The sequence below is a fragment of the Eriocheir sinensis genome, chromosome 58, assembly GCF_024679095.1.
Source record: "Eriocheir sinensis breed Jianghai 21 chromosome 58, ASM2467909v1, whole genome shotgun sequence".
NCBI lineage: Eukaryota > Metazoa > Arthropoda > Malacostraca > Decapoda > Varunidae > Eriocheir > Eriocheir sinensis.
The window spans coordinates 10,260,185-10,285,607 of NC_066566.1; the positions used below are offsets into that span (position 1 = coordinate 10,260,185).

At 46.0% G+C, this 25,423-nt stretch overlaps 1 protein-coding gene across 1 annotated transcript in view; it reads left to right on the top strand.

Annotated features, from left to right (window-relative positions):
* Window positions 1-25,423, top strand: part of LOC126985149 (neural-cadherin-like) — a 100,121-nt gene that overhangs the window by 13,193 nt on the left and 61,505 nt on the right. The gene's annotated exons all lie outside the window — the stretch shown is intronic.

Consider the following 25,423-nt stretch of genomic DNA (forward strand, 5'->3'; position numbering starts at 1 on the left):
GGCACACCTCTCCTCCCGAAATTGACCTCTCTCGGCCACCTCTTTTGATTCTTTTTTGTAGGAGCAGCGAGTAGCGGGCTTTTTTTTTATTATTGTTTCCTTTTTTCTGTGCCCTTAACGTGTCTCCTTTGTTGTAAAAAAAAAAAAAACATGGATCGAAGAGGACTAAATCTATCATCCATGAGTATAAGTTTTCTCCCCCCCAAAAAATATTTCTACGTTTTCTCTGCCATGTTCTTTTTCTCTCTCTCATGCCTGTTTTCTTCTAAAGCCCCTATTCCCATTATTCTCTCTTCCGATTTCGCCCAGAATCTTTTTCGCTCATTGTTTTTTTTTTTTTTTTTTTTTTTCTGTGGGCGGCGGTGCGCGAATTTGCTTGCGTGACAACATACGTCCGTCTCCTCTATTCGCACCATTGAATATCTCTCTCTCTCTCTCTCTCTCTCTCTCTCAAAACAAACATCTTTGCCGCCACCATCACCACCGGTTATCTTAACACCTGTTTATCATACACCTTCCCATTATGCTTCATTAATGGCATTCCCATGATCCCCTCCCTCCCCTCCTCCCTTTCTTCTCCTCCCAAATTTCTTCCTTTTCTTCCTTCCTTAGTTCACTTGCTCCTCCTCCTCCTCCTCCTCCTCCTGTTTTCCTCCTCGTGTATGCAAGGCTTATGTGTTGGTGGTCTTGGTAACTTTCCCTTTAGGTCTCTTAAAAACCCTATACTGTATATAAATATTTTTTGTGGCCCGCCAGTTTGGTGGGAAGGGAGGAGAGTCACCTGAGCCAGGCCCGCGAATATTCCTTCCCCTCGGCTGCACCCCATCTCTTTATCCTGCCCCTTCAACCCCCTCTCTCCTCCTCGTCTCTTCCTCCTCCTCCTCCTCCTTCTACGTGTCCTTTGTCTCATCCACGTACCACACGAAAATATTTTACAGAAGCAGTTTCGGCCACTTTTATTTCTTGGAGACGCATCGCCACCTTGTTCTGTGCCCAGATTTCCCGCGAAGCTCTGCGCCACATCCGGCTCGTTGCCATTATGTCGACGCGAGGCTAGGAATTTATGCGGCTGTAGGCCGAGGCCAGATGGCAGGGAGCGTGCATACGAGGAGGAGGAGGTGGTTGTGGAATTGGCGGCGGCGGTGGTGGTGGTGATGATTATCTTTATTATGGTAGTCGTGGTTCTGATGGTGGTAGTGGTGGTTGTTCTGATGAGAGTTGTGGTGGTAGGGGTGTGGGTGGTTAAAGTGACGGTGGTGGTGATGGTGTAGTGGTAGTGGTGGTGATTATAATTATGGTAGTCGTGGCTCTGATGGTGGTAGTGGTGGTGGTTCTGATGATAATTGTGGTGGTAGGGATGTGGGTGGTAAAAGTGATGGTGGTGGTGTTGGCAGTTGTGGTGATGAGGTGGTGGTGTTGGCAGTTGTGGTGATGAGGTGGTGGTATTGGCGGGTGTGGTGATGAGGTGGTGGTATTGGCAGGTGTGGTGATGAGGTGGTGGTATTGGCAGGTGTGGTGATGAGGTGGTGGTATTGGCGGGTGTGGTGATGAGGTGGTGGTATTGGCAGGTGTGGTGATGAGGTGGTGGTATTGGCAGGTGTGGTGATGAGGTGGTGGTATTGGCAGGTGTGGTGATGAGGTGGTGGTATTGGCAGGTGTGGTGATGAGGTGGTGGTATTGGCAGGTGTGGTGATGAGGTGGTGGTATTGGCAGGTGTGGTGATGAGGTGGTGGTATTGGCGGGTGTGGTGATGAGGTGGTGGTATTGGCGGGTGGTGATGAGGTGGTGGTATTGGCTGGTGTGGTGATGAGGTGGTATTGGCGGGTGTGGTGATGAGGTGGTGGTATTGGCGGGTGTGGTGATGAGGTGGTGGTATTGGCGGGTGTGGTGATGAGGTGGTGGTATTGGCGGGTGTGGTGATGAGGTGGTGGTAATGGGTGTGGTGATGAGGTGGTGGTATTGGCGGGTGTGGTGATGAGGTGGTGGTATTGGCGGGTGTGGTGATGAGGTGGTGGTATTGGCGGGTGTGGTGATGAGGTGGTGGTATTGGCAGGTGTGGTGATGAGGTGGTGGTATTGGCGGGTGTGGTGATGAGGTGGTGGTATTGGCGGGTGTGGTGATGAGGTGGTGGTATTGGCGGGTGTGGTGATGAGGTGGTGGTATTGGCGGGTGTGGTGATGAGGTGGTGGTATTGGCAGGTGTGGTGATGAGGTGGTGGTATTGGCAGGTGTGGTGATGAGGTGGTGGTATTGGCGGGTGTGGTGATGAGGTGGTGGTATTGGCGGGTGTGGTGATGAGGTGGTGGTATTGGCAGGTGTGGTGATGAGGTGGTGGTATTGGCGGGTGTGGTGATGAGGTGGTGGTATTGGCAGGTGTGGTGATGAGGTGGTGGTATTGGCAGGTGTGGTGATGAGGTGGTGGTATTGGCGGGTGTGGTGATGAGGTGGTGGTATTGGCAGGTGTGGTGATGAGGTGGTGGTAGTGGACTAGTGGTTGTGGTGGGGTCTCATGCAGAGGACTCAAAACCCAATGGTAATATAATTATAATTCTCTCTCTCTCTCTCTCTCTCTCTCTCTCTCTCTCTCTCTCTCTCTCTCTCTCTCTCTCTCTCTCTCTCTCTCTCTCTCTCTCTCTTCCTTTCACTTTGATTAAAATTTATGTTGGAGGCAGGGAGGCTTAACCTTTTTATTTATTTACTTATTGGTTTTAACGGAGTTCGGTGGTGGAGGCGAAGGAAGATGAGTCAGCACTACCGATAAAACTAGTGTGTGTTACGAGGAGGCTGAAGGGTTAGCTTGTTCCCTCCTCTCCCCCTTCACTGCGCCCTCTTTGCTGGGTTCAGGTGCATGTGTCTTGTATCCTTTATCCGTTAAACCCACCCCCTGGTAATGATCACACACAGCTTGGAAGATTAATGAATTCTCCTACCCTTCTTTTTCCTCCTCCTCCTCCTCTTCCCCTTCCTCCTCTTTCCCCTTTTTTTCCCTAACATCTAAACACCTGAACCAGCGCCTCTGTGTCCTATTCCTCCGTGAAGGCTCTCAGGTTTGTGAAACAATGACCTTACCAAGAGAGTCATTTGCAGTACAAATATTAATTCTTATTAACTTTTGTTTATTCCACGTCAGATTGGTGGTAGTTACATATATATATATATATATATATATATATATATATATATATATATATATATATATATATATATATATATATATATATATATATATATATTATGCCTAAGGTGTTATGTTGTTACGAACCTCTGTTTAAATTTTCAATGATCTAATGTTTAGTTTGGCAGAGCCAGTCCCATAAAATTCAATAAGACTTACTACTTATGTAAATATGGACATTACGGAGGTAAAAGAAACACCGCATTATTTTTGGAGAGAATAGTTGTCCATAATGTGCTGTACTATAATAATAATGATAATAATAATAATAATAATAATAATAATAATAATAATGATAATAATAATAATAATAATCGGTTTATTGAGGAATTGCGGCCGTTAGGCTGAAAATGTACGTATTATGAAAACATAATGAATAACTACAAAAAGTACAATATGATAGGGGCATTTGGGTAGGTAATCTACATTAACGGTGGGAAAGTTGTGATGATGCTTGAGGGATGGGGAGGTGGAGGGGTGCGGTGTGGTTGAGCGATGAGGCGGGAGGTAATCCTCTTCTGGATGGCGAGTAGGTGTTAATCCGAGGTCATCCCCAGGTCAAGATGCTGGGTGAGGTAGCAGCAGGTGGCGGGGGGGCAGGTAGAAGCGGTATCGGCGGTCACTCAGAAAAGGGCTTAGCGGTGGAGCGCTAATCCATGCAACTGGCGGGAAGACTCGTTGCTGTGCGTGGGAACAATCTGCACAGCCTCGGTGGTGAGCGGCCTGCATTTTGCCCCCACGTGAGTAACGAGGCTTCAACTGCACTGCACCTGACCAGACTTCTCAACAGCAGAATGGGCGGGCTGGTGAACCTGGGGGGACTTCGGGGCGTCGGCAGGGGCTTGATGGAAGGCCGCAGTGTTACCTCCCTTTACCACACACGAACTGCACTCTTTGCCTGTCAGACTGTCACCATGATTTTACTTAATGTTACAAAAGAGTTCAAGGCAAAAAATCGTGTTATTGCATTTTTGTTACAAGACAGAAACGGATTGGTCAAACACAGAAATTATGTTAGCTGATTCTTTCTTTCTTTAATTTTACATCTTACATATTTAAATTGTGTACATATATGTTGTTGCGCGGTCTAGGGCCCGCAGCGGGGGAATCTCTCTCTCTCTCTCTCTCTCTCTCTCTCTCTCTCTCTCTCTCTCTCTCTCTCTCTCTCTCTCTCTCTCTCTCTCTCTCTCTCCCCCCCCCCACCCGTTATCCTATGCTGTACCCTTTGTTTAATATTTTCCGGTGCCTGCTTGGCCGTCACTCCCATCCATGTTTTTCTCCGTGGTTTTGTTGTAACTTATCAGTTATATTTATAGTTCTGTTTTTCCTTGTTTTTTCCTACTTCAGTTTTCCCTCTTTTTTTTTTTTTTTTAGTCATCATTTATATTTTACTTGGCCATTTTTGTCATTTTTTTCATTTGGTATAAGATTTTTTTTTTTTTTTTTTTTTTGTGTGTGTGTGTGTGTGTGTGTGTGTGTGTGTGTGTTTGGGTATAATATATTTTCTTGTCGCATAATTACACTCGCAGTGGATCTTTTTCTCCCGCGTGGAATTTTCTACTCATAGTTATTTATTAACCCGTGGCAGGGGCAGTCAGTTTTTGTTTGCATGGCTGCCAGGTGGTGGCAACATCACATCGCCTCTCCACCTCGTTGTAGTGTTTCTGATGGTGCAAGGTCTTGTGTAGAGAAGAAGGGCCAATCACTTCAGTCTGCCGGAATAATGGTGCCGGCAGACGCCACTTAGACAGAGGACAAGTGCCGGCAACACCTTCGCGCAGATGATAGTGCCAGCTAACGCCATCCAGCCGGATGTGGCGGTGGCGCTGCCTAAATCGCCTCAATGATGGAAGTGTGGGCAGGGAGAGGGCTGAGTTTGTGGTGGCGGCGGCGGCGGTGGTATTAAGGAATGGATACCCCGCACCATGCTACGCCCGCTCTGATCGTTACCTAATCCTTACCTTAATGAAGACAACGGGGCCCCGACCAAGGGAACCCACCTGCACCAGTAATCAACACCTGCTCGCACACACAATTAACGTGCCAGAAGGAGCGTAGAAAAAGGGGGGGGGGGGGTTAGAAGCCGGTTTAGATGTCCGTACATTCGATTGTTTTGTTGGGTGTTTTACGGGGAAACGGGATGTCAGAAAAAAGGAAAAGGGGTATTTTGGGGAGAACGGAAATGGAGACTAAGGGTAGTCTATAATACAGTGGTTGAGAGTATGATGTTTTAGTGAGGTGGTTTTGAAGGTATGTTGTGGCGTCGTTAGCGAAGACATAGTGTGGGTTGAGGAGAGTATGTGGCAGTGGCGCGGAAGGAGGAAGAGAAGCGGAGCAGAGCAAGAAGTGAGGCATGGAACGGAAAGAATTGTGAATGATCTTACGAGGAGGGAAAGGGATGCAGGGGAGGTGGGGGAGCAAGCAACGCACAACCTCAGCTGTCATCCCTCAGGGGTAGTTGTTATCATTCCACACAGTCTTTTGAGTCCCCCTCCCGTCTCTCGTCTTTCTACCTTCTCTTTTTCCATACTTTTCAACGAGTTCCTTTTTTCTTTTCGCTCTCCATCTTGTAGAACTTTTTTTTTCTTATCTACACCCCGTGAAAGTTTTGTCTCCACTTTCAGTTAAGAATTACTAACACCCTTCTCCCTGTCCTCGTCGTATGTTCTCGCCGTTTTATAGAAACCACCAATCCATCAGCGATAGGGCAGAGGAGAGGGAGCAGAAAAACGAGAGAGCAAGTAGGAAAGGCAGGGCACGTCTCCTTCCCCTTTAAACGGCCCTGTGAAGGTCTGCCATAAGACAGGGGCATGTGAGGCTCGTGGTTCAACCGCCAGTAGGGATATCTCTGCTCATTGCACCAGAAGGCCGCCTCTCTGCTGAAGCATGGCAGGAGGAAGGAGAGGGTAGGGGAGAGGAGGGCATGGCAGGGGAGAAGGCGGATGGGAGTTGATTGCCCATGACGAGGAGAAATGGGCTGCGTGGGTGCATCTAAATCGGTGGTGTGGTGTGGAAGGAAAAGATGGGAGCGGCATTGCAAGCGGAAGGGATGTAATATAAATGAATGCTGGTGAGAGCTGCCCGGAGAGTTTTTTTTACTAAAATACAGAAGTAGGGACATGCGACCTCTCTTAAATCACTCCCACGGCCACGTCTTCCCTTTCGGCAGACTTGAAGCGCCGACTATCGGAGCAGCATTTCTTGTTTCTTTTAGCACAGTTTGATATAATTCTGCGCAACAGTTGCCGACTGTTTGTGACGGGTACAGTGTCGCCCTATTCATGCACGTCCCCGCTGATCCTAGTGCGGGGAGGGCATCGGTATGGGTCAGCATGATGACTCTCCGATACTGAAGGGCGGCGACGTGACGAGGAAAGGGAAGACTGATGATAAGTAGCTACGTGTGTGTGTGTGTGTGAGAGAGAGAGAGAGAGAGAGAGAGAGAGAGAGAGAGAGAGAGAGAGAGAGAGAGAGAGAGAGAGAGTCTTCGATATTGCCATGAAAGGGAAAGGGGATGTGGAGGTGAAAAGCTGCATGATATTTGGAGGCACTTCCATCCACATGAGGAGAAAAAGCCATGGGAGGTTCGGGTGCTTCCCCTCCGTCAGATGGTATGGGCCAAGCGAGGAAGAAGCGGAGGCGCACGGGAGGGAGGAAGGGATAACGGGATAACCACGTCAGGGTCAAAAGATCGAGACTCACAAACTTGGGGTGAAACAAGATTATCGTCTAAACTTGTGAATTTTTGGAGCGAAATTTGGCTTCACTAACTACGCTTTGAAAGGAAGAGGAGAAGGAGGAAGAGGGGATGGAGAAGGAGGAGGAGGAGGAGAGTTTGCAGAGGTGGCGAGGCCCTACACTCCTGGCGGGGGTGGCGGCGGTGGCAGGAACGGCGGCTGTGACGGGCAGTGTGTGTTAGGCGGGCGTGCTGGAAAGACGGGTCGGTGTGAGGTGTTGTTCGTGTTTTTATTTTTTTTTTCCATTGCTGTTCTTGGTGCTTCAGTGACGTAACGCGTGAGGCTCGCAGTGTGCCGTGACAGTCATGGGATGGTGTGTGCATGGGGGAGGTGCTGACGAAAATGCAGGAGCGGGTAAAGGGTAAAAAGTCGGAGGAGCTGCATTGTGTGTGCGTGCGTGCGTGCGTGTGTATGCCTGTGTGTGTGTGTGTGTGTGTGTGTGTGTGTGTGTGTGTGTGTGTGTGTGTATTCGCCCACGGTCTGATAACATGCTGGACTTGTGAACACTAGCCAGTACCCTCCTGGAAAGTTATCATTTGTGTGTGTGTGTGTGTGTGTGTGTGTGTGTGTGTGTGTGTGTGTGTGTGTGTGTGTTCGCCCACGGTCTGATTACATGCTGGACTTGTGAACTTGTGAACGCCAGCCAGTACCCTCCTGGAACGTTCTCATTTGTGTGTGTGTGTGTGTGTGTGTGTGTGTGTGTGTGTGTGTGTGTGTGTATTCATTTATAATAAGATAACCCAGTAATAGGAGAGGGGCTGTGCGTTATGACGAATATCTAGACGGTGATGTGTACAAATAAAGCACATAATTGACGCACCGCGCGCCACCCCTCCCGAAGCATGTCCTCCGTTATTCTTCATCAGTGCTTGAATTGCTTTTACCACATTCGCTGTACCACGTATATATGCCTTTTTTTTTCCTTCTCCTCTCTCTCTCTCTCTCTCTCTCTCTCTCTCTCTCTCTCTCTCTCTCTCTCTCTCTCTCTCTAACACAATTCTGCCTCCTCCTCCTCCTCCTCCTCCTCTTCCTTCTTATTCCCCATATATTATACTCTCTCTCTCTCTCTCTCTCGCCGTAACGGTGACGCGGGGCGGAGCAGGGAGGAAGCAATCGCCTTGAGATGAGATGTAAGAGGCTGCTTCCCCGCTAACGTGACACTCTAACTTGGCTTTGGGGGCCGACACCAAGCGGCCCCGACTATTGCCGAGCAGCGGAAGAGGGACGCAAGCAAGAAACGGGGAATTTTCAGATAAGAGATGAATGAGAGAGAGAGAGAGAGAGAGAGAGAGAGAGAGAGAGAGAGAGAGAGAGAGAGAAGGAAATTTTCAGTAAGGGATGAATAAGAGAGAGAGAGAGAGAGAGAAAGAGAGACTGCTGAGAAAGAAAGAGATTAGATAAAACGAAACTATCAAGACTTCTCAAAAGCACGAGAGTCGAGAGCTCCGGGTCATCATTAGGCGTGGAATGACTTGAACCTAACAGATGTAAAAGTCGAACAGCTCAATATGCAAGCTCGGGGGAAGGGGATCGACAGTCTTGAGGCGGCGACCGAGAGTGGATGAGATTGACTGAAAAGGTGGATGGGTGGGTTAGAAGGTCATTCATCGGTGTGTGGACGAGATGTTTGGGTGGGTTAGGAGGTGTGTTTGTGATTGGGGCTAAACGGAAGGGATGGATGGGTGGGTTTGGAGGTCATTCATAGGCGTGTGGATATGGTTAATAGAAGGGGTGGATAGGCAGTTTGGGAGGTCATTTATCAGTGTGTGGATGGGACTAAACTGAAAGGGTGGATGGATAGGTTAGTATAGGAGATCAATCATTGGTTTGTGGATAAGGCTGACTGAAAGGGTGGATCTGGAGGTCATTCGGGGTGGATCGGCGTGTCATTCATTGGTTTGTGGATAGGGCTAACTGAAAGGGTGGATTTGGAGGTCATTCGGGGTGGATCGGCGTGTCATTCATTGGTTTGTGGATAGGGCTGACTGAAAGGGTGGATCTGGAGGTCATTCGGGGTGGATCGGCGTGTCATTCATTGGTTTGTGGATAGGGCTAACTGAAAGAGTGGATTTGGAGGTCATTCGGGATGGATCGCTGTGTGGTCATAGGGCTAAACAGAAGGGGTGGACGGGCCGGGTCAGGAGGTCATATATCTGGTGTGGATGGGGCTTAACGGAAGGGTTGAATGCGGGTGAGCGGAAGGCCTGTATGGTTGGGCGGGGCTGCCATTTATGGGTGACGTAGCGGAGGTAAACGAGTCTGTGTAATGTGAATGAGGAATACAGAGAAAGGGATTTGCATACGTTAACATGGAAATACACTCTTGGTATGTTCCTTAACTTGATTACGGGAGCTGTTGTGGATTTATATTAGGCTATGTGCATCCTCTTAAGCTTATTACCCTACTCTCTCTCTCTCTCTCTCTCTCTCTCTCTCTCTCTCTCTCTCTCTCTCTCTCTCTCTCTCTCTCTCTCTCTCTCTCTCTCACATACCAAGTCGTAGCCTCCTCTTTGCACTCACTCTCCCACTCTGCGCCTCTTCTCCATTCAGGGTTTGGGGGTCAGGGAGAAAAGGGGAGCGTCTGACATATCGACGGTTAAAGTGTAGTCGCTTGGGTGAATAGATGAGGTGGGGGGGGGATGGGCGGTGAGGGGGGGGGGTCTTAATTGGGCACGGGTGGGGGATTTGGGGGTGAGGGGCAGGGCATGGTGAGGGCTATGACGGAAGAGGATTGTTTGTTTATGGTAATGTGCAGAGGGCCGCTGGTGGATGAGCAATATACGGTAATGAGCAGAGGACCTCCCCACCCCCCCCTCTATTCCTTTCCTTCCTATCCTCCTGTCCCCTCCCCTCCCCCTCCCCTTCCCCCATCCCTCCCCCGTACCATATCACTTTGTACCAGACCACTCAGCATTTTTTTTTTCTCACCTTTGTTTACGCTTAGCCGTCATTGTCAGACATTACAGTTTTTTTTGTTTTTTTTCTCGCCCTTCTTGTCCTCGTCCTCTATCCTTTCATCCGCGTCACTGTGTACCAGACCACTCAGCATTTGTCTGCACCAGCATTTGCGTTTAGTCATCATTGTCAAACATAACTTTTTTTTTTTATTCCTTTCGCCCTTTCTGTCGCATTTTTTTATTTTTATTTGTCACTTGCCTTTCTAGTCCTCGTCTTCTATTCCAGCATCCTTCTTCATCCTTTCCTCCGAAGCTTGTGTCACCTGACTCGAAACTCATTAACTCCGAAGAAACGTGAGATCCCCGAAGGGAGGAAGTGACGGTGAGAAGGAGCGGTCAGCAGCAGGGGTCGTATCTTAAGACATTTCATCGCCCAAGAACACTAATTTGACAAGGCTTTCGTAAGAGTTGTAGGCATTTCCAGGGGTAGTTCTGTGACCCTGGTGGTAGTGTGACCCTTCCTCTGTACCGTGAACCTGTAGAAACACTCATTAGAACCCGATTGACCCACTCTTTAACCTTTAGAAATAGATAATGTGAGAAGCGAAAGTGACTAAGAGTCGGAGGAGGAAAAGGAGAGCTAAGGTTTGTGAGGGAAAATGTCACCTCCAGTAGACCAATGGGAGAAGTGAGGGAAAAGGAGAAATAGCTGGTGGCTGCAATGTCTGGTCAGGAATGGAAAGTGGGGCAGCAGGGTGAGGATGCAGCAAAGTCAAGGTGCCGCAAACGAAAAGGCCGAGAACTATTGGGTCAGGGGCAAGTTGAGTGAAAATCGCTGGATGTCGGCGGGCTGGAGGGAAGGATAAGAGAGGACACGGGCCATACAGGAGTGTCGGGCAATGCAATATAAGACAGGAGAGCAATATGGTGACTGCAGCGACGGCGATGGCGGTGGAAGTGTCCAGCTGTCACGAAACATTATAGGAATTCGTCTGGCAGGAGGGTGGTGGTGCCGGCCTGGGGAAGGGAGGAGGGATGGGGAAGGGGGGAGGGCTGGGATTAATATACGGACTGTACATGGTTTTATTACACGAGTTCCCTGATTTTATTGCCTGGTATGCGGTATAGTGGTGTGGCTGAGAGAGAGAGAGAGAGAGAGAGAGAGAGAGAGAGAGAGAGAGAGAGAGAGAGAGAGAGAGAGAGAGAGAGAGAGAGAGAGCAGTAATCTGACGACGCAGAAAAAAATAATAAGCATCCGCACTTTTTTTTTTCGAGCATTCATTTGTCACATTAAATTTATTTATTTCCAGCGAGAGATTGCACGATTTTTCTTTATACTTTTATAACCCCGCGGAAATTAAAAGTATTGAATGAATTACTCTCTCTCTCTCTCTCTCTCTCTCTCTCTCTCTCTCTCTCTCTCTCTCTCTCGCGTTACACGTTGAGAGCGCTCTAGCCTTAGCCTCATTGGAAAAGTTACCCGGGTCATATTTGCTAACGCGTCTAAGTTTGCGCCAAAAATGCACGAACATAACTGTACTCCGCGTTGTAGCGTCAGGGATTTTTTTGTGTTATTGTTTTGCATGAGGGAAGCGGCTGCGTGTGCGTGAGGGGAACAACCATGTCAGTAGGAGATTGGGTGTGGGTTGTTACAGAAGGGGAGAGTAAGAGGGAGGGAGGGAGGGAGAGAGAAACAGAGTGAGGAAGCAGGAAGAATGCAGCCAGAGAGAGGGAGGGAGGAAAGGAGGGAGGGAGAGAGAAACAGAGTGAGGAAGCAGGGAGAATGCGGCCAGAGAGAGAGAGGGAGGGAGAGAGAAACAGAGTGAGGAAGCAGGAAGAATGCAGCCCGAGAGAGGGAGGAGGAAAGGAGGAGGAGAGAGAAACAGAGTGAGGAAGCAGGGAGAATGCGGCCAGAGAGAGAGAGGGAGGGAGAGAGAAACAGAGTGAGGAAGCAGGAAGAATGCAGCCAGAGAGAGGGAGGGAGGAAAGGAGGGAGGGAGAGAGAAACAGAGTGAGGAAGCAAGGAGGATGCGGCCAGAGAGAGGGAGAGAATAAGGGAGAAACAGAATGAGGAGGCAGGGAGAATGCGGCCGATAAGGCAGGGAACCGACCCATTGTGATGTGGGGAATTATTCGTATTGTGTTATATCGGCTGTGTAACCTTGTGTGTGTGTGTGTGTGTGTGTGATGGCCCGGGGGTCGCGGCTCTAGTGGGAGGGGAAACAGGCAAGATATTCGCGGTGGAACGACCAATTACCGGACACAGGCGTGAGGAAAAGTTCTAATTACCCTGTGATTGGTGAGGCCTGAGAGAGAGAGAGAGAGAGAGAGAGAGAGAGAGAGAGAGAGAGAGAGAGAGAGAGAGAGAGAGAGAGAGACGGGGTGTGGAAGGCAATTAACCTGGGCAGAGAGAGAGAGAGAGAGAGAGAGAGAGAGAGAGAGAGAGAGAGAGAGAGAGAGAGAGAGAGAGAGAGAGAGAGAGAGAGAGAGAGAGAGAGAGACGGGGTGAGGGTGGGGGGTTATACTATATGAGGGCAGAGAGAGAGAGAGAGAGAGAGAGAGAGAGAGAGAGAGAGAGAGAGAGAGAGAGAGAGAGAGAGAGAGAGAGAGAGAGACGAGGTGGGGGGAAGGGGGGGGGGGGTATACTATAGGAGGGCACACGCCTGGTCACCAACACCGCCATCTCCAACACGTACCAGGACGATTCATCACTGCGACAAATCCCACTTAAATCCTCCTCCTCCTCCTCCTCCTCCTCCTCCTCCTCCACTTCCCTCAAATGACGCCACACATTACCCTGACATGCGCTTCGATATCTGTACAAAGCTAACGCGGAAACAATTAATATAAGAAGAGTAAAAATACTTAGGGTCGTATTTTAAAACATTTCGCCGCCCAAAAACACAAATTTGCCAAGGCTTTCTGAGGAGTTGTGGGCATTTCCAGAAGTAGTTTTATGGCCCTGGTGGTAGTGTGACCCTTCCTCTGTACCGTGAACCAAAAGAAACACTCATTAGAACCCGACTGACCCCCTCTTTGACCTTTAGAAATAGCTGATGTGAGAAGTGAAGGTGTCTTATAATACCAACCGTTATAAATCCTCCATTTTCTTTCCCCTGTTATCTCTCCTCTATCTCGCCATGTGCAACTTTTGGGCGACTAGAGACTTTGGGTCGTATTGTAAGACATTTCGCCGCCCAAGAACACTAATTTGACAGGGCTTTCGTATGAGTTGTGGGCATTTCCAGGAGCACTTCTATGACCCTGGTGGTAGTGTGACCCTTCCTCTGTACCGTGAACCTAAAGAAACACTCATTAGAACCCGACTGACACCCTCTTTGACCTTTAGAAATAGCTGATGTGAGAAGTGAAGGTGCCTTATAATACCGACCTTAAATCCTCCATCTTCTTTCCCCTGTTACTTCTCTTCTGTCTCGCCATGTGCAACTTTTGTGTGACTTAAAGACTTAAAGTTGGGAGGGAGTATGGAAAGGAAGGAGGGAAGAAGGGGATGGAAGAGTGTTGATTAGAGAGGGAAGTGGAAGCGGTGGAGAACCATGAGTGTGAAACCACCTCTTCCACCGCTTTCCCCTCCTCCTCCTCCTCCTCCATGGTCATTAATCTGTGGTGTGACCCGCCTTGTAGTTGTGGGTAAGAGGAAATGTGTGTTGTGTGCGTGCATGCGTGTGTGTGTGTGTGTGTGTGTGTGTGTGTGTGTGTGTGTGTGTGTGTGTGCGTCTATACTTTTGCAGTCGGCGCTCATTTAAACTCTGGATTTAATGTGCAATAATTCCTTGTCACGTAATATTCTCGGTGTTAGGAAGCGAGAGAGTGCAGCGGAGAAAGGGGGGCGGGGGGGGGGGGGCAGAGAGCAAGAACAAGAGGAGGAGTGACTGAGTACGATGCTGAGGGAGAGGTAGAAACGGAGGCGAGCAAGGTCGAGTGGGAGCAGCGTTGTCAAATTATCGTACTCAGCGCATTGCTATTTCCTAGTTTCTGAGCGATAACTCTAGCAAAAAAGAGCGAAAACCATCACTCTTTAACAGTTTCAACGATAACTTTAATTTTCTATCGTTGCTCGTGTGGTTACGACGGTCTTGGAGCCTAAAAATTATAAATGCAATGCTCAGAGTACGATAATATGGCAACGCTGAGGGGGAGGAAGAAAAAAGCCGTAGCGGTTGTGAAGGAAGCATAGCAGGAAGTGAAGGAGGAGGAGGAGAAGGTGGAAGATAAGCCGGATATACAGCAAGAAGGAGGAGCGAAAAGCGGGATTTTTTTTATTGTTTCCTTTTTTTGTGTGCCCTTGTGCTGTCTCCTTTGCTGTAAAAAAAAAAAAAAAGGAAAATCAAGGAACTTAAGAATGAGAGATAAGGCTTTGGAGGAAGGAGAATAGGAAGTTAAGGAATGCAAAGAGAAGATTTTAGAGGAAGAAGAGACGAGCCGGGGGAGATGGCGGAGGAAACTGAAAATCAAGAGGAGATGAGTAGGATATAGGAAGAAGAAGAGGAGGTGTGGGAGTAGGGGGAAGAAGAAGAGCTGCAGGAGGTGGGTGGTGAGGAGGAGGTATAATCAGTTTGGAGTAGCATTGGGAGCGATCGGTGGTGATGTAATGGAAAGATGAGCTAATGGAGAAGGAAGAGGATGAGTTGCATTGGTATAGCGATCAGTGGTAAGAGAGGAAGAGGTGAAAATAGGGAAGAGAAAGCATTGGGAGAGATCGATGAAAAGAGATGGAGATGTAAAAAGAGTTAAAGAAGGAGGAGGAAGAGGAAGAGTAGCATTGGGAGCGATCAGTGGTAAGAGATGGATATACATTAGTAGGAAGAACTAAAGGAAGAGGAAGAGGTGGAAATAGGGAAGAGAAAGCGTTGGGAGAGATCGATGAAAAGAGATGGAGATGGAAAAAGAGCTAAAGAAGGAGGAGGAAGAGGATGAGTTGCATTGGGAGCGATCAGTGGTAAGAGATGGATATACATTAGAAGGAAGAACTAAAGGAGGAGGAAGAGGAAGAGGTGGAAATAGGGAAAAGAAAGCGTTGGGAGAGATCGATGAAAAGAGATGGAGATGGAAAAAGAGTTAAAGAAGGAGGAGGAAGAGGATGAGTTGCATTGGTAGCGATCAGTGGTAAGAGATGGATATACATTAGTAGGAAGAACTAAAGGAAGAGGAAGAGGTGGAAATTGGGAAGAGAAAGCGTTGGGAGAGATCGATGAAAAGAGATGGAAAAGGAAAAAGAGCTAAAGGAGGAGGAGGAGGAGGAGGTAGACAGAAGACTTAGCGGTGGGTGTGATGGTTGGTAAGAGATGGAAGTGGAATAGGAAATGGATAGAGAGGAGGAGGAGGTAGACAAAGGACTTGGAGATTGGAAAGATTATTGTGTAAGAAATGGATAGAGAGGAGGAGGAGGTAGACAAAGGACTTGGAGATTGGAAAGATTATTGTGTAAGAGATGGAAGTGGAATAGGAAATGGATAGAGAGAAGGAGAAGGTAGACAGATGACTTGGAGATTGGAAAGAGCATTGGTAAGAGATGGAAGTGGAATAGGAAATGGATAGAGAGGAGGAGGAGGTAGACGGGTGACTTGGAGATTGGAAAGAGCATTGGTAAGAGATGGAAGTGGAATAGGAAGTGGATAGAGAGGAAGAGGAGGTAGACAAAGGACTTAGTAAGAGATGGATAAAAAGCGGGAGGAGGAGGCAGAGACAAGAGTTAGCGGTGAGAGTGATCATTAGTAAGAGACGCAAGTGGAATAGACAGAAGAGGAGGAGGAGGAGGAGGAGGAGGAGGAGGAAGCAGAATCGGGGAAGAGGAAGTGTTGGGAACGATCGGTGGCATACTTGTCGCCCAATTTCGGCAGCTGGAGTGTTATCTATTTCGCGGCTGTATAACTGTGTCGCGGCAATGGAACAGGGCCCGCGAGAGAGAGAGAGAGAGAGAGAGAGAGAGAGAGAGAGAGAGAGAGAGAGAGAGAGAGAGAGAGAGAGAGAGAGAGAGAGAGAGAGAGAGAGTAAGGCGGTTCCCCCTGAAGTTTCATTTTAGCTTTCGTTTTCTCGTTCTTAGGCCGGTCCTTCCATTGTGTTCCTCGGCTGTTTTGTGTTCGTGAAAGTTGTGGTTGTTTACGTTCATGGCATAACCTCTGTTCAGGCCGGCCGTAATACTCCGGCGTTTTTTGTTCGTATATATTTGAAGTGCTCGCCGCTATTTTTATTTGGTATGAGGTTTCCCGTTTTTTATCCCTTTTTTTGTGTTTTTGTTTTTGTTTAGTTTACAATTTCAATTAAGTTTTCCGACAGCCCTTTTGTTTTAATGTGTGTGTTGGTGTAATTCCGCCAGTTTCCCGGTCCTCTTGCTGGAGTTTGTGTGCTCGAGTCTTGTGTTCTTTAACTATACTCCATTAGAATTCACCAAGTCTGTGTGGGTGTGGGTGTGGGAGTGGGTGGGTGGGTGGGTGGGTGTGTAATGGTGAACTAACTTGGGAATTCCTTCAAAGTTAATGAATTCCAGTCTCTCTCTCTCTCTCTCTCTCTCTCTCTCTCTCTCTCTCTCTCTCTCTCTCTCTCTCTCTCTCTCGTTGCCTATTTTAATGGATCTAGTCTGGTTCTATTTGAAGTGACCTGCTGCACACACACACACACACACACACACACACACACACACACACAAACAAACATGCAAACACGTAGTGGAGTAATTAGCACGCTCGCCTCACAACCTAGTGGTCCCGGGTTCGATTCCCTGGCAGTTTCTTTAACCACGTCCCCTGTCCACCCAGCAGTGAATGGGTTTGAGGTTGTGTCCCCCTCCCGGGTGTGTCAGTGTGATGTGCGGTTCCTGCCGTACCCAAAGAACCCGAAAGCCGCCGTCACCAAAGCTCCAAGCTCGTTCGGGTTGGGGGATCGAGAGTCAAGCGTGTGATCAGACCATGGGGAATTACACACACGACCAGCACGCTCCGTTAGGTGTGTGGAGGGGAGACTTGCCTTAACCCCATCGTCACTAAAGCACTCCGTTCCATCTTTTCCACTCCCCCACTCCGTTTATCCCTCTCCCTCGCACTCTGACCTCTCTTCCCATGCACTCAACTTGCACCACCCTCGCTTAGACGCCCCCCCCCCCTCTCTCTCGCTCTCACCCAACTGAAACCTTTCTTTTTCCCTGAAACTTTACACCCATTTCCCAAACTGTGTGTGTGTGTGTGTGTGTGTGTGTGTGTGTGTGTGTGTGTGTGTGTGTGTGTGTGTGTGTGTGTGTATAGCCATCTTCCCTCTCATTCATCTTAGCTTGCCTTGTATTGTCCTTAATCTCAGGTCGGCCAGCCAGCACCTGTGTTCCCTCGGACGGTGAGATGGCTTGGCGGGATGGAAATGTGAAAAAAATTGTCGTTAGTCGAGATTGTTGTTTAAAGAGAGAGAGAGAGAGAGAGAGAGAGAGAGAGAGAGAGAGAGAGAGAGAGAGAGAGAATCAGAAATTTATTTACCATTTTTACAATGGTTATTCTTGCATTATAATGAGTGTATTAAATGCTAGATATCTTGAAGACAGAGCTGAGAACTGTTGTAAAAGTAATGAAATACTAGATGGCTGACTCCTAGGCAGTACAACAGACACGGATACACTATAATAAGATTACGGATAACAGTAAAGGTAAAAAATATATATACAATGATGATACCGCACATGTGCAATACCTAAAATAACAGAAAAAATAATAATAAAAAATAAAATAAAACAAAATAAGATAAAATAAAATTAGAATTAAAATTAAATGAGATAAAATGCAATACGATGAAATAAGACAAGTTAAAACATTGGTCTCAGACACATATAAAGTGAGTGATCGTAAAAGTGACACAGTAAAAAGTGAAGTATTAAAACATTGGTCTCAGACACACTTAAAATGTGTGATCGTAAAAGTGAAACGGTTAAAATCAGAACATAAAACATTGGTCTTAGGCACACTTAAGATGAGTTATCATAAAAGTGAAACAGTATGAATGGAGACATAACCTGCTTCTGATAAAATTAACTACAAATTGAATTGATCTCCGAGAAGATAAAGGAACAGGCTTTTCTTAAAGAATAGCAAAGACTGTGCATTCCTCACGTAGGAAGGAAGGCTGTTCCAGAGTTTTGCTCCAGCCACTAATATGGATCTTGCTCCGGTACATGTGTTAGTTTTGGGTACATATAACTGATGGTGTTGTCTGGTAGGAACAGGACACATATCGCTCACTGATGGCATTGAGAGCAAATGGTTAGGAAAATTTCCCTTGATGATGTTGTAGGTCATTATTCCTATTTCGTATTTATACTTCTGACTTATTTTTAACCAGCCAAGTTCTTTTAGGAAAGGTGTGGCGTGGTCATGCTTAGCACCGCCGTCTAGTGCGACTTTTGCGGCAAAATTCTGAAGCTTTTGCATCGGTTGTGTTTGTGTGATGTTTGTTGTGCCCCATATCTTTATGCCGTAATTGATGATACTTATCACGAGTGATTGCATTAATTACTGTAATTCTTGCATTTTTGTTGAAGTTGTCTTTGATACGATTTACATTTATTGCTAAAAATCTTGCTGTTGATTTTGGCAACATGCGTGTCAGAGAGAGAGAGAGAGAGAGGGAAATGGAAGCAGTGAGCCGGGGGGAGGGGAGGGGGATAGATTAATCAGGCAACATAAAAAATGACCTGCAATAATTACCCCGCATCCATTAGTGTTTCGGTTTAGTTAGTTTTCGTTTCGCTTATACTAACCTCGCGTGCGTTGCCCAACCCCGGTGGAAGCACTCTAATGATTTCCGCCTTTATCTCGCGTTAAGTGAACTGATCAGTTGAATAGTATTAAGACAGCGGGGCGATACGAGGAATTAAAAAAGGGTCAGCAAGGGAACGACCGAGAGAGAGAGAGAGAGAGAGAGAGAGAGAGAGAGAGAGAGAGAGAGAGAGAGAGAGAGAGAGAGAGAGAGAGAGAGAGAATTATTGAGTACCAATTTTTAGAGCATGGACATTTTATTTTCCTACAGCTTATTTGCTGCTGATAAAGTTGCAGTGACAAGATAGAGTTTTACACGTGGAATTTTGCTTCACGGTTCCGTCGCACCTGCAGATATACACACACACACACACACACACACACACACACACACACACACACACACACACACACACACACACATACATACATGCGTGATTAAACTAAATGTCACGCGCAGGCAACTTAAACGTGCACTCCGAACTTCTATACTGCTGCATGTCCACGTTCACTTTCCATGCCTCCACCTCCACCCTCACAACTTCCTCCTCCACCACCGCCACCCTCACAACTTCCTCCTCTACCACCACCACCCCGCCATCCTGTCTCTCCTCCACGAACTCACTCCAAACACTGAAAATTCGCAACGGCGGAGGATTAAAAGCCATAATTCGGGTCATTATTGACAGTTAGTTTAGTCCCTGGCAGAGGGTGGTGGTGCTGGTGGTGGTGAGAGGAGGGGGATGGAATTAAGGGGCGGGTGAGGCGTAGGTAATGGAAGTAAGCTAGAGGGGGGGAGAACATGGTTAGTCACCCCCCCTCTCTCTCTCTCTCTCTCTCTCTCTCTCTCTCTCTCTCTCTCTCTCTCTCTCTCTCTCTCTCTCTCACTGAATAACTTCGTCTCTAAATTCGCTGACGCACAATACATATGGAGCATTTCAGCGCGTTTGTTTTAAATAGCAACGTCATCCTGTTAAGTTAATTGACTGTTGGATTACTTTTTGTTTGTTTGTTTGGTTAGAAATGAAAGGTTAAATGTCACTAACGAATTGTGTAGAGAAAATCAGTTCGTTCTACTGATTTGTACCGAGGACAGTTACAGTTTCTAAAGCACTGAAAATTTATCAAGTACTGAATACAAATTAATAACCTAATGATTTTTTTTTAATATCTATTAGGAGAGGAATTAAGGGCCGTATTACTAAACATTTCGTCGTCCAAGAACACATATTTGACAAGGCTTTCATAGGAGTTTGGGGCATTTCCAGGAGTAGTTTTGTGGCCCTGGTGGTAGTTTGAGTTTTCCTCTGTGCCGTGAACCTAAAGAAACACTCATTAGAACCCGATTCACTCTCTCTTTGACCTTTAGAAATAGGTAATGTGAGAAGGCAAGATGTCTTATAATATCGACCTAAGTGTCATTAAGTCTCATTCCATTCAAGCAAAACCACTCTTCTATACTCTCCGTTATAGGGGCAGTGATTAGCGGGCTTTTTTTTTTTTTTCCAATTATTTTTTTTTACCTTTGAGCCACTTCCTTTTCAGTACACACACACAAAAAAAACATTCTAACATGTGGTCCAATACTCTAAACTATGAAGAAGACTTGCAAACCTGAAGTAACTGAAATTTTCTCTTAACCCGGTAGCTGCGGGGATCATGTTTCTTAAAGGCCCCTCTAAGCGAGAATTGTGACAAAAAATCATCACTCACGCACACCATTTCATTATATATATATATCAACGCATTTGTGATCGATTTATGCATCATCTATTTTGGGGGGTTTATATCATGGCACACATTTGGCCCGTCGCTGCTACACTGTAAAGCCACAAATTTGGCCCGTCGCCGCTTCCAGGTTAAGATCCTTTCTCAAACAAGATGCAATGCCTTACCTCAGATGCAGTAGTCATTCTGTTGTATTCCTGCACTCGCCTCTTTCTCAGTGACAGCAATAGCAACAAACCTGTAATTACACCTTAAAACGAGTAACATAATGCATTTGGTAGTCAAGTGCTTGAATTTAAACAGGGTCAGTATATTGTGTGCATTCTCTCTCTCTCTCTCTCTCTCTCTCTCTCTCTCTCTCTCTTTTTTTCACACAAAAAAATACATAAAATAAATCTCTCTCTCTCTCTCTCTCTCTCTCTCTCTCTCTCTCTCTCTCTCCAGGTATTAGTTTCCTGCTCTTTGTACTGTTCCAATAAGAATTTTTGTAGACTGGAAGCAAGGGAGATAGGGGAAGAACAGGAGCGAAGGAAGTAACGATAGAAGAAAACTTTAATATTTTTAACATCAGATTCGTTAGCAGAGAGAGAGAGAGAGAGAGAGAGAGAGAGAGAGAGAGAAAGACAGAGAAAGAGAAAGAAAGAAAGAAAGAAAGAAAGAAAGAAAGAAAGAAAGAAAGAAAGAGAGAGAGAGAGAGAGAGAGAGAGAGAGAGAGAGAGAGAGAGAGAGAGAGAGAGAGATTTCGTATTACTTCTTACGTATGTACATATAAATCTTTCTCCTTTGCTGATTGTTGTTTCCTTAACGTCACCCCTCCTCCTCCTCCTGCTCTTCGACCTCTGCTTCTTCTTCTTCCCCCTCCTTATTCCCTTCTCCGTTTTCCCTCTCCTTTGTCGTCGTCTTCGGCTTCCTCCTTTTCATTGGCGCGCAAGGCTATTTTCTTTTGTTTCGTTTGCTTGGTATTTTTCTTCCTGTTTCCTTTATTGCCACTTAACCTCTTTCCTTCATCGTCCTCCTCGCCACAGTTTTATCGCGGAGGGAGAAGTGAGTGTTGGTGATATTGCCGGTTATTTTAACGTTCAGATGTAAGGAAGGAGAGAGAGAGAGAGAGAGAGAGAGAGAGAGAGAGAGAGAGAGAGAGAGAGAGAGAGAGAGAGAGAGAGAGAGAGAGAGAGAGAGAGAGAGAGAGAGAGAGAGAGAGAGAGAGAAGCAAGGAAGGAGAAAGAAAGAGAGACAGACAGACAGACACAGACACAGAGAGAGTTTTATGCAAATTTTAGTCATATACTGTTATAATAGATGTAGTGTCCATTTCCATATTTTCGTTTATGAATTATGCTCTTATAGCTGCCGGATGCTTGAGCGAGTGCATCTGATATCGACATAACATATTATTGTATTAACTAATCTATTTATTTATTTATTTCGTGACAACACCTAGGGTCGTTTTACAAGACATTTCATCCCCTAAGAACACCTATTTGACAAGGCTTTCGTAGGGGTTGTGGGCATTTCCAGGAGTAGTTTTATAACCCTGATGGTAGTTTGACCCTTCTCCTGTACCATGAACCTGAAGAAACACTCATTAGAACCTGACTGACCCCCTCTTTGATCTTTAGAAATACCTGATATGAAAAGCGAAAATGTCTTATAATATCGACCGTAACTAGGTTGGTATTATAAGGTACATTCACTTCCCACATCAAATAATTATACAAGTCAAAGAGGGGGTCAGTCGGGTTCTAATGAGTGTTTCTTTAGGTTCACGGTACAGAGGAAGGGTCAAACTACCACTAGGGTCATAAAACCACCCCTGGAAATGCCCACAACGCCTAGGAAAGCCTTGTCAAATATGTGTTCTTGGGCGGTGAAATGTCTTGTAATACGTATTTTATAAGACACTCACTTCCCATTTCAAATAATTCTACAAGTCAAAGAGGGGGTCAGTCGGGTTCTAATGAGTGTTTCTTTAGGTTCACTGTACAGAGGAAGGGTCAGACTGCCACTAGGGTCATAAAACTACCCCTGGAAATGCCCACAACTCCTAGGAAAGCCTTGTCAAATATGTGTTCTTGGGCGGCGAAATGTCTTGTAATACGTATTTTATAAGACACACTCACTTCCCATATCAAGTAATTCTACAAGTCAAAGAGGCGGTCAATCGGGTTCTAATAAGTGTTTCTTTAGGTTCACGGTACAGAGGAAGGGTCAGACTACCACCAGGGTCATAAAACTACCCCTGGAAATGCCCACAACTCATATGAAAGCCTTGCCAAATAGGTGAACTTGGGCGACGAAATGTTTTAGAATTACGCATCGACGTTGACCGCGGGATTAGTTAGTGGGCCGTGTGTGTGATTTGATGTCGGTGAACTCTCAGGTTATCTATCTATTTATCGTTCACGTTTTCTCTCCATCCGTTCCGCTGTGTGCCTGTATGGCTGATATTACACGACACTTACGCTTCTCACATCAGCTATTTACAAAGGTCAGAGGGGGGATCGATCAGGTTCTAATAAGTTTTTTTTTAGGCTCAGGGTACAGAAGAAGGGTCAAACTACCACCAGGGTCATAAAACTACCCCTGGAAATGCTCACAACTCCTACGAAAGCCTCTTCAATTATGTGTTCTTAGGGGGCGATATGTCTTTTGATACGACCCTATGTCTTTCACACATTCAAACACTATCTCCACTCCACTGCATTCTCGTTCCACGTCGACCCTAATCCTTCGTGTTTTCTGTCAGTGGTTGCAGTTTCCGTGTGAGGCTCGGCTGCCTACCTTCCCCTTGCACTTCGATAGTCAATACCCACCACTCATCTTCCCGTGCTTTCATCCCGCCTTTCCCCTCCACCACTCCACTTTTTACCCTGAGCCGTCTAAGTGTTTGCACACCCACTGATTGCTCCGCCTACTTGTCCTGCAGCCTTCCTCCCACTCCTCCTCGCGCCCTCCTTCCATCCCTTTCATCTCATCCGTTAGAAACAAAAATAGGCCTCGTCTATAAATCATCAGTCGAAAGGGTAATGATTTTTCTTTCTCGATATCACTCCAACGGTGCACCACGATCTTAGGATGGAAATTGGTTATATCCTTTTTACTCTTTCCTGTCGTTCTTCTCATAATTCTTACGGCATCTTTCATAGTTTATTTTTATTCATATTTCAATATCACCACCACCACCACTACCTCCTCCACCACCAGCTCCTCCTCCTCCTCCTCCTCCCTCCTTCCTCTTCCTCCACATGCTGAAAGAGCTGTTATTTATGAGAGCAAGAGCATTTTGTTTATTGAGGGAAAGCTAAGCGGGTAAAGGTCGCGGGTGTGACTGCAAATGATGAATATGGTGTGGAAATTAAACTCTCTCTCTCTTTGTGTGTGGCTTTCATTACTTTGATTGATCCCTCTGTTTCCGTCTTCCGTTCCTTTCTCTTCCTGCCACACATCCAGCATGCTTCTCCTTTACACAGGCCCCTTATGATCCAACACCTTCTCGTCCATTACATTTCCCTCTCCCTGTTTTACTTGTCAAAAATTTATTCTCATGCTCTGCCTTCTAATTCTACTCATCCCTTGTGCTGTCAAGAAAAAGTGCTTGCGCGCGGGCACGCACACACTATTATATACACACACACACACACACACACACACACACACACACACACACACACACACCTGAGGAACTTCTGATAATTATGTGTAGATATATAAATCATCAATCTCATAAGGAAAACAAAACCATTTCACTAGTCTAGTGTTTAAGTAGAATAAAAAAAAGTTTGTTAAAAAGTATAATGTGTGCATTTAGATTAAATATGATCGTACACCTGGAAAAAAGGAAGGTGGGAGGTAGGGGAAACATTTCAAGCGTGCGTGTTTAGTCTATTTGCTTATTCAAAGGACAACCATAAATTAAAATTTATTGTCAATTTTACAATGGTTAAATAAAGAGGTCGATGTCATACATTAAATTAAGAATTACAACATGTACATTATGCAAGCAGGTGTCACAAAAGTGTGTGATGATTCACAGCCAATTAACACCAGGTTATGTATAAATGATGAGTGCAAATTATGTGTATCTGATGGACAAGAAGACTGGCATTTACAGCTAAATGAGTGGACGTGCTCATGATATATGCAGACTTCCGGAGCAGAGTATCAGTATAGATAAATATATAGTAAATGTGTGTGTGTGTGTGTGTGTGTGTGTTCAGATAAGATATTCATACGAAATAGATGTGCAGATAGATGTGTGTGTGTGTGTGTGTGTGTGTGTGTGTGTGTGTGTATATATATATATATATATATATATATATATATATATATATATATATATATATATATATATATATATATATATATATATATATATATATTCATATTCGGCTATGCACATAAAACAGCAGACAGTAAAATGCATGACCCAACTAAAGCTATCAAACGTATGTTACAGGATTTTACAGGCCCAGTTAAGGGTTGCTGAACTCCTTGCAGGGGCAGCACTCCGACTGACGGATAGAAAATACTTGGGAATTCACTCAAAATTCTCGGTGATGTAGATGTATTTATAACCGATTCGTGAAGGTTGTGACTAATCCAAAATGCCCTGCAACAAGAAAAACTCGAGGTTCATTCGAATATGATTACATAAAAACCTTTAATAGAAAAAAAAACAAGACATTCTTCTTCCTGTAAAATAAATAGTTTTGAATAAAAAAAATTCTCTCTCTCTCTCTCTCTCGGTATTTTTCAGATTTTCATTCTCTCTCTCGGTATTCTTCAGATTTTCTCTCTCTCTCTCTCTCTCTCTCTCTCTCTCTCTCTCTCTCTCTCTCTCTCTCTCTCTCTCTCTCTCCATCATTCTTTCCACCCCTCCGGAATCGTTCGCGTCCCCTCCATCTTGATGACTGCGGTCGATTCCCTTCCCCATATGTGCGATTCCTTTAAGCCGTAATTGGTCCGTTGGTCCCTCTTTTTTTCCCTTTCTGTTTTTTCCTCTTTTTCTCCCTACCTTTTCCGGGCGCGTGACGTGCGGTGTTGGGAGTAATGGTGGCGGCGTGGCGCTGCATCCCGGAATAAGGAAGAAGGAATAATTGAAGATATGGGAAGGGGAAAGTGTGGCAAGAACAAA